Source organism: Sceloporus occidentalis, unplaced genomic scaffold (assembly GCF_023333645.1).
Source record: "Sceloporus occidentalis isolate IW3139 unplaced genomic scaffold, rSceOcc1.0.p SCAF_7, whole genome shotgun sequence".
Lineage (NCBI taxonomy): Eukaryota > Metazoa > Chordata > Lepidosauria > Squamata > Phrynosomatidae > Sceloporus > Sceloporus occidentalis.
In genome coordinates this window covers 60086545-60100529 of record NW_028316987.1, presented here as the reverse complement: position 1 = coordinate 60100529, position 13985 = coordinate 60086545, and positions in this window count along the sequence as shown.

Here is a 13985-nt window from a genome sequence, read left to right as displayed (position 1 = left end):
ATGTATGTATCCTACAGTCCACACTTTGCCCACCCCTGGTGTAGAGTTTCCACATTGCACTGAAATGGTAGTGGGAACTAAAGGTGAAGATGGAAGTAGACACCAGACTTCCCCTTTTATGAATTCAAGGACAGGTGGTCTTTGATCCTCCAGATATAAGTTGAATAACCCTTATCCGGAATTTTGAAATCGGAAGTATTCCAAAATCCAAAACATTTTGAGCTACAACTCAGGTAGTGTAGTACATATCTGTACTGCATTTGTAGGGCTGGAAAGAGATGCAAGGACCTATGAAACTGTGGGAATCCATGCCTCCTACATCCTTAGTCTCTCTCGAGCCTGGTTATTTCTCGTTGTGTATATGCAAATACAGGTATTCCAAAAAATTTAAAAGTCCATCATGCATAATACTTTTGGTTAAGGGATACTTGACCTACATTGGACTTCAGTTTCTATCATGTCCCACCATGGGCTTTAGCTGTTGGGAGTTGCAGTTCAACAACATCTCGAGAGCCGCAAGTTGGCTCCCCCCGAATTAGTAGAAGAGATCCTGTCCACAATTTATAAAATTTTGCTGAATTCATTGGGGGAAAAATAGATCTCAAACACACATTTTTACAGTAGGCCAACTGAGGCATTTTGGAGACACCTTGATCCAAATTGATTCATTCATATATTTGCATCCATTTGCCTCTGTGACTCAGTCACTCTTGTATTTCAATGTTTAAATTGTTCTGCTTTGGTATATAAAGTGTGAGGAGACTTTGGCCTTCCTGGTGCTTTGGACTGTACTACAGTCTTACCATTTTCCATGCTAGTTGGGGTTTCTGGGAGCTGGACATCCAAAACAATTGAAGGCTCAAAAGGGATCTATATGGACAAGCATCTACCATTGTTCTTTTTCAAGTTTCCCTCTAGCCGTGATATGCAAAGCAAGGGCCCAGCTAAAAATACAGCTACACAGTTAGGTTCATATTTGATGAGATAGTACTTCTGGCATCCAAGTGCAAAATGATTCGTACTTTAAAGGTAAAAATAGTAGGGCTTTAATTTGGGCCTGGAATCAGTAAACTTTGTGTACACTGCTAACGCATGGTGTATAATGAAGTCTTGTTGCTTCATTCTTCACAACTTTGGGGATACTTCTCAGAGTGCATGGCCCTTGTCTCCCAGATCTTTGATTTCCTGATTGTCATTCTCAGTGTTCTGCTGCTTTTACTGCATAGTGCGTATACTTGGATCTTGAGGACAATTTTACTTATGCAGCCCTTCCTTCATAAAAAAAAAACCAATACAAAAAGCTAATTTCAGCTTCCATTGTTCAGAAGAATGAAAACAAATCCTCGGGTCTTTATTCTGCTGCCTTTTGGTTTTATTGCAGATGAACAGTGGGATTGTAGCAGGGACAGTTAAATCTCCATAAAGTTTGCAATTTCATTGCTAACTAACATTGTTATTCTTACTTTTTTCATTTAGTATTGTTTGCTCAGTATAATCTTCACATGTTCTCAAAAACTTTACATTTTATTGAATTGTCCTGGATATAGTTAGAGAATTAGGATGATGGAGTCAAAAATTGGTTGTCTTGGGAGTTTGTGTGAGAAAGAGAGCAAGATAACAATTTTTCTGTTTAACTCCAGTGTTCATGCTCAGGTAGTCCAGACACACACAGAGGCAACTTCAACTGGTTTGCAAAATCTCAGCATTTACAGAACTACAAAATAGTGGGGGAAACAGAGGAAACACCTCCCCAAAACTAATACTAATCGGATCAGTAGTCATGGAATACTAACTGTTGGTGGCTAGTTGAAAACTGGGTGAGAAGGAGAATGGGGTGTTTTTAAGACAAGCAATGAATACCTACACACCACACTATAACTATTTGTTGCAGGTCCCACGTATATAGCCCATGTTCAATAGGGATGTGGATTTCGGAAATGCTTGTTTGTAAATTTTGAACATTGACAACTTTGGATGTGAACCATGAAACACTATCCTGTATCCAAGTTTCAAAGAAGTGGCCATATTAGTCTCTTGCAGCATAAAAAGGAGGAAGGGAGCAGGAGAGAGCAAAAGAAGGAATGTAGCAGCACCTTTAAGATTAATTGGTTTTTATTTTAGCATGACTTTTGTGGATATAAACCTGCTTCTTCAGATGCAGTACAGAGCAACATCCAGCACTCTGAATATAAAGCAAATTTACACATTTGTAGGAGAGAGAGTGGATCCTGTATCCAAGTATGAAAAGAAGTGGAAAAACAAAAAGCAGTATCCATTTGCAAAACAGAAATGATAAATGGAAAAAAGACAGGAGGGCTTTGGAGTTCAAGCCATAGCCATGTTACAGGACTGTCCAAAAAATGAGCAGAAAAGCCCTGATAATACAAAGAAGAATGATGTTAAGGAAAGTAAGAAAACTAGCTAACAAACAATGTAAAGTGGAAGGCTTTCATGGCCAGCATCCATAGTTTTTTGTGGGTTTTTCAGGCTATGTGGCCAAGTTCTAGAAGAGTTTCTTCCTGATGTTGTGCCAGCATCTGTGGCTGGCATCTTCAGATGCTGGTGAAACGTCAGGAAGAAACTATTATTATTATTATTATTATTATTATTATTATTATTATGCGCTGTAAATTTACACAGCGTTGTACATACAATCTTTTTAATTGGATGGTTCCCTGCCCTCAGGCTTACAATCTAAAAAGACACGACACAAAAGGAGAAGGGAAAGGTGCTGGGGAAGGGGCCTCTCTAGTAGGATAATACATAAAATACATAGCAATACAGGAAATGATTCAATAAAACAGACGACAAAAGAACATCAAAAAGCAAGTGACAATTATGCAATGCCTGGGAACGCTTCTCTGAACAGGATGGTCTTCAGCTCCATTTTGAAGCTGGTTAAAGAAGAGATGGCTCTTGTTTGTGGGGGAAGAAGGTTCCAGGAGTGAGGGGCAGCAAGTGAAAAGGGGCGAATCCAAGATGGGGCAGAGGAAATCCTGGGCTGGGACAGCAGACCTTGACTACCAGAACGGAGGGCCCTAGTGGGAAGGTGAGAAGAAATAAGGTCTGATAAGTAAGGAGGGGCCAGCTCATGGAGGGCTTTAAACGTGGACATCAAGAGCTTATACTGAATACAAAAAGGGAGGGGGAGCCAGTGAAGGGATGCCAACACAGGATAGATGTGGTCAGAGCGGTGGGCGGATGTGATAATGCGTGCAGCTGAATGCTGGACAGAAATTAAAGGACGGAGGTGAGAAAGAGGAAGCCCAGCCAGGAGGACGTTACAGTAATCAAGTCGTGAGACCACTAGGGCATGAACCAGGATCTTGGCAGTAGAGGCAGAGAGATATGGTCGGATTTTGGCAATGTTGTATAAAAAGAATCTACAAGCCTTGGCTGTGGTCTGGATCTGAGGGGTACATGACAGAGAAGAATCAAAGATGAAACCAAGACTGCGGGCTTGCTGGACTGGTTGAATAGAAATGTTGTCCACAGAGACAGAAAAGGAGTGTTGAAGGGTGGGCTTAGGAGGAAAGACAAGAAGCTCCGTCTTGGACATGTTGAGCTTCAAACGCCGATGACACATCCACTGCGAGACAGCTGTGAGACAAGATGAAACTTGCTGTTCAAGCCTTGGAGAAAGGTCAGGGGTGGAAAGATACAACTGGGTGTCATCGGCATACAGATGGTAGGAAAAACCAAAAGAACTAATGAGTTTATCTAAGGACAGTGTGTAGAGACAAAACAGAAGGGGACCCAGAACAGAGCCCTGAGGAACACCCACAGATAAGGGAACAGAGGATGAAGTCTGTCCACCTGCAACCACTGCAAAAGATCTGCCAGACAAATAAGATCTAAACCAGTCAAGAACAGAGTCTGAGAACCCTAGGTCAGAGAGTATGTCAACTAGGAAACAGTGATCAACGGTGTCAAAGGCTGCAGACAAATCAAGAAGGATGAGAACAGAGTAAAGGCCATTAGCCTTGGCCCATAAAAGGTCATTGGAGAGCTTAGTGAGAGCTGTCTCTGTGGAATGCCTTGGGCAGAAACCAGACTGAAAGGGATCAAGAATGAAGTTGGCTTCGAGAAACTCAAGACAGCAAGAATAAACAACCCATTCCAAAACCTTAGAAAGAGAGGGAAGAAGAGAAATTGGACGATAGCTAGACAAAGAGGAGGAGTCGAGAGAAGGTTTTTTCAGAATTGGAGAAATGAGAGCATGTTTGAAGTCCGAAGGGAAGGAGCCTGTAGAAAGAGAGAGATTGAAGATATGGAGAAGCGAGGGCAGAAAAGAGGGAGCTACAGAAATTAAAAGACGAGTAGGAAGTGGATCAAGAGGACAGGTTGCAGGTTTGGAAGAGTTCAGAAGTGTAGATAGTTCATCCAAAGAAGCAGGAGGAAACACAGAAAATTTTTTAGGCGAGGGCGATAGAAGATTATGAGCAGAAGAAAAATCGGGAGAGACTATCTAGAACATGGCCACATAACCCGAAAAACCCACAAAAAACTATAGCTAACAAACAGCTAATTGGTAGCTGGATGAAAGATAATGAGTATACATCCAAAGTAAGCCTAAATGAGCCAGCGAGCCAAAAGACAACACTTGAGAAGTAAGCTAAGAGGCAATCCAGGATCAGCCATCAGAATTAAACCACCTGTGACTTATAGTAAAATTCACATATGAGGGAACAAAAAACCACATACAGGCAGCAGACCATGGGCTTTCTTTTCCTGCACCTTCCTTCCTTCATCTTCTTGCTGTTTTCCACCACACTTCATGTCGCTCTCTGATGCTAATGTATTACTATAGTATAAAAAGCTATGGCATAGAGGAAGTAAAGAGGGAAGATAATGTATCAAAGAGAAATGCTATCCCCCGTATTGTTCCCAGGAAAAATATCACAGAAGTACACTAAACAGTGTAGGGAGAATTGGGGAGGAACAGGTACTTTTCATTTAGACATCAGGGTTTGTTTGTTTCTTTGTTTAAATGCATGTAACATGCATGATTCCAATTTCAGACTGAACATAAAGACAGCTGCTCATGTAGCAAAGTGGTACTTAATAAAGTGAATGGTGAGCATGCAGTGCATTTGAAACAATTGCAATTCCCTCATTTTTTAGGATCGTCTTATTTCTTGGGGATTTCTCTCACTGCGGTATTTCAGTGGGACAGTAGAGCTTAACCAAAATGCAGAGAACCCACGTGGGCTACAACTCCCCGAATTTTCCAGCCAGCATGGCCATTGACCCAATCCCATGAAGTATCTTTTCCCAGCTATAGGCCAGATTTAAATTGGTTACAACTGCTATTCTCAGGATGTGGATGGTTCTACAGAATTTCTTCAGAGCTGGATGTTTACCTTATCTAGTGAAATATTGCCTCACCCTCAGCCATGATAACCCTGATATTCTGGAGAAATGCCAGCACATCTGCAAGCTAATGTTTGCTTTTTGCATCTGGATAGAGATTCTTCAGGATGACTGTAATGGGGGGAGGGGTGACATCTTTCTACATTTCTACATTTTTGCCACTTTTTTATCTTTGGGTGTTTCCATTGACACATGCACACTTTTTTCAAGCAATCGTCCTGCTTCCTTTGCAGAATTTTCCAGGGCACCTAATTTCGTCTTGCATTTGTATCCCTCCTGTATTTCCCTTTTAAACACACAGACACACACACACAAATTTTCAAATACATAAAATAATAAAAAATATATGTTTATGTTGTTTTTGTTGTGTGTTTTTTAATCATTTTACTTTCCTATATGTTTCCTATACCTGTTTGTAATTTCCTCATCAGATCTGTCAAAAGGCTGTATTGCCATGTAATATATTTTGAATGGTACTGCTAGGAATTCTCCAATTGGGAGCACTCTTTTGTCGCATGATTTACAAGTGATACAGCAGGAACTGATACATTCAGTGTTTGTCTGATTTAAAATCTGTAGTTAACTACTATCAAACTTCCCTCTATGGGAGTTTGAAAGTGATTCTACTATTGGACATGATTCTACATCGCAATCCCCATTGGGTAATGTGTACATACTTTGCTACATAGCAGAGGTGCTACAAAATGCTCCTAGTGAACTGCAAAGATGCATACCAGAACACCAACGAGTATTATGATGCACATCAGACTCCACCAATGTGCATCATCAGTAGCCTGTTTCCTGATGCACATTGGTACCTGATGTGCATCGCTTCTGATGCACAATAGACACTTTACTGGCTCTCACTGGTAATATCATGGCATCTCCTTGCTGAATATGGGCATGGCAAATAGCAGTAGTAGTAACAAGTACATTTCTATACTATTTATCAGCACTCCCTAAGTTGTTTACAATATGTTAGCTAATTTCCCCCAACAAGCTAGGTACTCATCTTAGTGACCTATGGAAAGATACAAGGCTGAGTGGACCTTGGAGTTCCTGGAATCAAACTCACAACCTCGTGGCTTGCAGTGCAAGCATTCAGCCACTGTGCCACGATGGCAAAATTGCTCAGTTTTATTTCCTGTAGATATATAGATGTAAGTCCCATTCCAGACATGATTTATTAAAATCTTTCCTTTGTCCTGGTTGCAATACCAGAAATCCTCTGTACCCACAGATTTCTTATCCATGGATTCAACCATCCACTGTTTGAAAATATTTTAATATATATATAAATTCCAAATAGCAGACTATGATTTTGCCATTTTATATAAGGGACACCATTGTACTATGCCATAGTATTTTATGGAACATGAGCATGCAAAGATTTTGGTATCCACAGAAGGTCCTGGAACCAAATGCCAGCAGATACCAAAGGCCCACTGTCCTTCTTTGTTTGATATACCAAAGACTTGAAAAACATGTCACCCAGCAGGGGTCAGCACCTTTTGGTCAGAATTGGATGTGTGCTTCATTCTAATTGATAATGCTGGCTCTTCTTGCCAAGTCTTTGCCACTTGCACTCTGCAGAACCCTGATGAAGAGATCTGCTTAGTCCATTCCCACTGTCATCACATCAGGGTGAGGGGCAAGCCTACTATGTCCCTTGGATTATTCAACTGTCTTCAAACTATTGATTCCAGTTTGTCATGTTTAGGAATATCATTCAATGAATGGTACTACAGGCTTTGAATATGAAGGTATCTTTATAGGGCATTGTTTAAAATTAATTGATGCATTTCAACAACAAAATAATCTAGAGGAGCACATCCTTGGGTCCCATAATATGCATGCCAAGTTTTATGTGTCTAATTGTCCTGGACTTGAAAACATTCTCTTTTATTAGTATAGATGTTCTTCATTCAGATCTAAACTGTTAAATTATCTGGTTTTACTGCAGCTCTGTGTGGGAGTATTTGCTTATATTTTGCACAGTTCTTTTTTACAGTCATCCCTCTGGGGAATCTCATAATGAGATCCCTCCTCCTCCTCTATTCTTGAACTAGTCAGTTTTTCATTCAAGTGTTGTTTATTCATCTGTAGCTGGATCATGTCTGTTGGAAATCTGCTTTATTTCTGCAGTCCCTGCAATTCTGGATTGGCTCCCTGCCCTTGTTTCCACACAGAGCCATTGTCAATGATCCTGTAGATTTCCATGGATGCTTTGTCCTCCTCATTGCTCCCTGGAAATCCCCCCACCCCATTCATTCCCATGTTTGAAGGCCAACTAAAGGCTGAGAAGTACAAGAATATATGGGTTAAACGTGCATTAGCACCATGAGGAATTTCCAGATATGATGAATTCACCAGAATAATTGTGGAATTGTTTATGACTGTGCATTACACTGACCTGCAGGGAAGAAGTGTGGATCTTTCTCAGCTATGTTGACCTGAGTTCTTGGTCAAGAACTAGACTTCACAGATAGGAAAGAAAAGTTTCTTTTGGTCTATACAGTGGTGCTTAACCTTGGGTTCCCAGATGTGGCTGGACTGCAACTCTCAGAAGTCTTGACCACTTGGTCTGCTGGCTGCAGCTTTTGGGGAACTGAGGTCCAACAGAAGTTGAAGGCTTTCATGGCCAGCACCCATAGTTTTGGGGGTTTTTCAGGCTAAGAGACTGTGTTCTAGAAGAGTTTATTCCTGACATTTCACCAGCAGCTGTGGCTGGCATCTTCAGAGAATGCTGGCATGGAAGAGAGTGGGGTATATATATTGTTGGTTGAGAAGAGGTGATTTACATGTAATCTCTGTGTTGGTCTGTTCTTGAATGGCAAGGCCTCAGAGTGTCTATTTTATTAATGACCCATTGTCTGTTGGGAAACCCCCTTCACCCTGGGTGGTTTTCATCTGCATTTGCTGGGTCTTGATTTTGATGTTTTTCAGGACTGGTAGCCAAACTCTGTTTACTTTAAGGATTTCTGCTTTCCTATTGACATTTCCAGGTGGTTTTCAATGGCTTCCCTGTGCATTCTGACCTGATAGTTGTTGGCATGGTCCAGAATTTCAGTGTTTTCAAATAGCATTTCATACCCAGGTTGGTTTATAACATGTTCTGGTACTGCTGATTTTTCTGGCTGAGCCAGTCTGCAGTGACTCTCATGTTCCTTGATTCGTGTTTGAACACTGCATTTGGCACTCCCTATGTAGACTTATCCACAGCTGCACAGTATGCAGTAAACTCCTGCCTGTGAGAGGGTCTCTCCTGTCCTTTACCAAGCGCAGCATTTGCTAGATTTTCTTGGTCAGTTTGTGGATCATTTGGAGGTTGTGTTTCCTCACCAGTTTACCTATTCTGTCTGTGACTCCTCTGATGTATAGTAACAATACCTTTCCTTTGAGTGGTTGCTTGTCTTCATTCCTGTGTTTTTTTTCTGGGCCTGGCAGCCCTTCTGATGTCTGAGCTGGAGTAACCTTTAGCCTGTACAGCCCAGTCTCAGTGCTTCAATTCATCTTCCAGGAAGTAGGGTTCACAGAACCTTTTTGCCCAGTCTATCAGTGTTTTTATTGTGCTTCCTTTTTGTTCTGGGTGACGGTTGGAGTTCGTGTGTAGGTACAGTATCTGTCCATGTGTATAGGTTTTCTGTATATTGTGTGGCCAAACCATTGGACATCCAAGAATGACAATGTTCCTTCCATTTCTTTTTCCATCATGAATTGGATGTTTGGGTGAATGTTGTCCAGATGGTTCAAAAACATAGTCAGATCTTCTTCTAATATTGTAGAGGTATAGTTCAAAATTGCATTTCACTGATGACTATAGTACTGTATCTCTAATACTAATAATTAATAATTTGTTTTATTTATATACCGCTATTCCAAAGATCATAGCGGTGAACAGCAAGTAAGCTAAGAAAAAATAAGAGGGAAAAGAAGAGAATGAGACTTCTTTATTCCAGTATGTCTTGGATTTTTTAAAAAAGAAATACTCAAAGGTTTGGATAAAATGTTGCAGCTGGTATAGGAAATGCCAAAACAAATACTGTAGTCTGGGACAACAGAAACATTTGGATATAAAAAAAAAAAAACATAAACTACAGCAAGAAATACCATGACCTTCTGACACTTTTTCCCGTTTGGAGGAACCCAGGGCAAAAGAAATTATTGCTATACATTTTCTCCACATTATTCACAACCCGAAACATTTTTATCATAACTTCCTTTTCTCACTATTTTTTGAGCTAGACAGCTGCAAATGTTGCCTTTATAGCACTGTATCTCTTGGGCCTTGTCCACACTGCAGAAATAAAGCAGCCTGACATTGCTTTAGGTACTATGGCTCAATGCTATGGAATTCTGGGATTTGTAGTTTTGTGCAATATTTAACCTTTTCTGTTTGTGGTGCCACAGCAAACTACAAATCACAGGATTCCATTGCACTGCACAATGGCAGTTAAAGTGGCAGTTAAAGTGTCAAACTGTAGTGCAGATACAGCCTAAGGAAAGAAAAGAAGAAAAAAAATATCCTCACTGTTCTATGAAACATTTGCCTTGAGTATGCAACTGAACACATGCCCAGATGGGCAGCCAAATACACAGCCAAGTACTATGTACCTGCATGCATATTTGACATTTGCATCTGACTGTGCAGTGACACCCCATGTGCAACACTGCTTTTTCAGCCTTCACTGAATGCAGGTACTGTATTCCACACTGGACTAAATTGGCCAGTTGTTTCTGTGAAGGAACGTACATGTGTGGGACACCAACCCACTTTTATGAATGTGTGTGCAGTTAGCCTTCAGATTTCAATTCTGTCCAAACTTTTCTGTCACAGTGCTCAACTCAAAAAATACACTTATGCTGCATCTAGAAAAAAAATCTGTTTAGACATGTATATTTTGAGAGAAAACACATTTTGAAATATTTCAAGTGCATCATAAATAGTGGCTTTGTTGTTGTTGTTGTTGTTGTTGTTGTTGTGTGCCTTCATGTTGTTTTCAACTTATGGTGACTTTAAGGAGTTTATCACAGAGTTTATTCCGTGCAGAAACGGGATTTAAATCAAGAAAATCTCACAAACGTGGGATGTTTTTCAGGGGCATCCCGCACAAAAAGTAAAAAATGGCCAATTTTGTCCACTTTCTGTGCAGGTTAATGTCAGATTAATGTTCAATATCCCCAGTGTGTCTGAAAATGACCCCGCTTTTGTGGGATTTTTCTGGGATTTAAATCCAATTTCTGCATGGGATTTCAGCACTTAGTGTTATAAACTCCTAAGGCAAATCTGTCATAGGAGTTTTTTGGTAAATTTGTTCAGAGAAGGTTTGCCATTGCCTTCCCTGAGAACATGTGACTTGCCCAAAATCACCCAGGGGCTTTCCATGGCAGAGCTGGGAATCGAACCCTAGAGTCATAGTCCACGCTATGCTGGCTCTAAAATAGTGGTTAGCAAAAGCTATATTAAGGTGACTAACGTTTAGCCTTGTGGCTGCAGGCAGCTCCTGAAGGCTGTTTTTCCAGCCCTGATTGACACCCAGGCCACAGATATTGTGGGGAAAACAGGATCAATTAAAAGCTCCCCTTCCCCAATTTTTGGCAGTCTAGGACACATGCAGACAATTTCACAGGCAAATGAGGGGGAGACAAGGATAGGGAAAGAATTTGCCTATTCCTGTTCTATGGAAACCAAAATTAATATTAATTCAGTAACAAAATGAATGAACTGACATAGTACAGACTAAGTAGATCTAAAACTGTGGCAATGCTGACACCTAGTGGAGGAACAAATATAACATTAAACAAGTATTGTTTACCTGACTATTTTCTTTTTGTTGTTGTTGTTGTTGTGTGCCTTCAAGTTTATTCCAACTTATGGTGACCCTATCATGGGATTTTCCTGGCAAGGTTCTTCAGAGAGGGTTTGCCATTGCCATCCTCTGAGGTTATGAGAGTGTGACTTACTCAAGGTCATCCAGTGAGTTTACATGGGTGAAAGAGGATTCAAACCCTGGTCTCCAGAATTGTAGTCCAATGCTCAAACCAATACACCATGCTGCCCTCCTACCTTCTTTATGCTCCTGTTTGATCCATTTGGTGGATCAAAGAGGGCTGCTATGGTTGCCTGTTTAGATAAGGGAAGCATAGTTAGACAAAGGTACATTTCTGCTACTCTGCTAATTTAAAGCTAGACTCCAACAGGCTAGGCTTTGATATTTTTGATATTTAAATCTTTTTGTTTCCTTTACAAAGGCTGAAGACTTAGGAAACTTAAATTACCCTACAGATTTTGCATAAATATATGGCATCACATTTCTGAGAGAGGGTGATAGTTGCTGACAGAAGTGAAGAAAAAAGGAAGCATCCTGAGGGTTCTCCCAAGAATCAGAAAGAACAGCACATGAAAGAGAAAATGCCGAACCCTTTTGGCCTCTCATTTGTGGAAGTCCTTTTAAAAAGACACCATAGAAAACCGTTCTCTTCCAGGATGCTCTTCCAGAGAAGTCTAGCAGATGATGATAATGATATTTATATCCCACCTTTTCCCCAGTATGGGACTCAAGGCAACTTGCAACAGTTAATTGTTCTTGTTGTGTGTCTTCAAGTCATTCCTGAAATATGGTGACTCTAAAGCAAACCTATCATGTGATTTCCTTGGCAAGATTTGTTCAGAGAAGGTTTGCCATTGCCATCCTCTGAGGCTGAAAAAGTGGGACCTGCCCATGGGCCGCCCAGTGGGTTTCCATGGCTGAGCCTGGATTTGAACCTTCGTCTCCAGAGTTTGCATCCAGTGCTCAAACCACTAATCCATGCTGGCTCTGTATGTTTAACAACAGTTAGACATGGCTGAAAACCCACAGGATCCAACACTTTAAAAAGTGATTAAACTTTTAAAACCAGTTTAAAAGAAAAATTAGAAACCACACCCATGAAAAAAAACCACAAGAAATAAAAATCCAGCACGCTGTATAAGGCCAGTTGTTTCTTTAAAATGAAATGCATTATCAAAGTCCGTCTGGAATAAAAAAAGTTTTATCCACTTTCTTTGTGTTTTTTTTTTTAACCTAGGCTTCTGCCACATGGCAGAATTAATACAGTTTGGCATCTCTTTAATGGCCATTGCTCCATCCTATGAAATCCTGGTATTTGAATTTTGTTGTGGCACCAGAGCTCTCTTACAGTGAAGACTAAACATCTCACAAAGCTATAAATCCTAAAATTACACAGCATCGAGCCATGGCAATTAAAGTGATGTCAAACTGCATTAATTCTGCAGTGTAGATGCAGCCCTGGCCTACCCTCAGAATTCCACAGGATGGCGCCACAGCCATTAAAGTCCTACCAAACTATTAGAATTGTGTTAGTGATGATACACTCACAGGAGTTTATCAGACAAGGGAAATTGGAAGTATAATCCAATGGCAATCTGAACGCAATCATGGGGTTTCATGTTATTTTGTGATAAACTACCACAAGCAATTTTGGGCAATGGCATGTTATTTTCAGGGAATGGGAAGCCAGTTCGAATGCAATTCACATTCACGTAAATTCACAGTACTAGCGCATTCACATGAATGCGTTCTGGCCCCACTTTCTTTTCATTCGAAATTAAGAGAAATTCCTCAGGTGTGATAAAGTCCACAGACTCACTGCAGTCATGTAACACAGGAGGAAACAGTAAGCCCTGTTCCTCACCTTTTACTCACTCTGTTGCAAGGTGGCTTGACTGAGGCTCTTTTCTTGTAAGAGGCCCTCATGAACTCCCCCTTTCAGAGCAGGAAAATCTCAGGGGCAAAAAAGAACCAGCAAGTGAGCAAAAGGGAAAGAGATAACATCGGGACGGAAAGTGGAGAAAGGTTACCTAACCAGCAAAATAAAATCAGAGCTTTTAGGAAACTCTCTTTTTTGAACTACAACCATGGAATCCTAGGAGACATTGTTTAAAAAAAAATCAGGTTTTCTAAGCTTTATATAAAATAAATGCTAGTTTGACAACTTACCACAGAAAGTAGCCCCTGAAATCCTGCATACTTTTAACAAGCTCAGTCATCTGTGTGAGAGGTTCACTTTATTTTTACAACAGCTGTTAGAGATAAGAAAGAGATCATACCATGCCTTGGGCTGAGTGACACAGCAAGTGTCATGGATGAATCGGACGCTCCAACCAGGACATATCTTTCATGTTTTTAATGCAATATAAAAACATATTTGACTAAGGAGGAGTGTTAAGCCACCTAAGGTGAGTGTACACAAATGCTGTATATTCCATCCACTTTGATCACATTTCTCCCATCTAACACCTGGGTGATTAGCTAAACACTGTTCCATAGATGTGTAAAATAATGGAGGAGGGATATAAACCTATGTATTCTTTGTCCTCATAGGCAAAAACAAATAGTGACTGTACTTTTCTTTCCATTGTACATGAATACAAAGATCCCCCCCCCCCCCACAGTTTGGGGGGCATGAAACCTTCTGGGAAAGTAGTATATGCAATAAGTTCTCAAAAACTAACTGAAATGTTTGAAAAGAGTAGACTGGAGTATCTTCTCTTTCCTGAAAAGGCCCCGTGGCACCCATTTGTTTCTGTGTGTGTTTGTGTTTCAGTTATA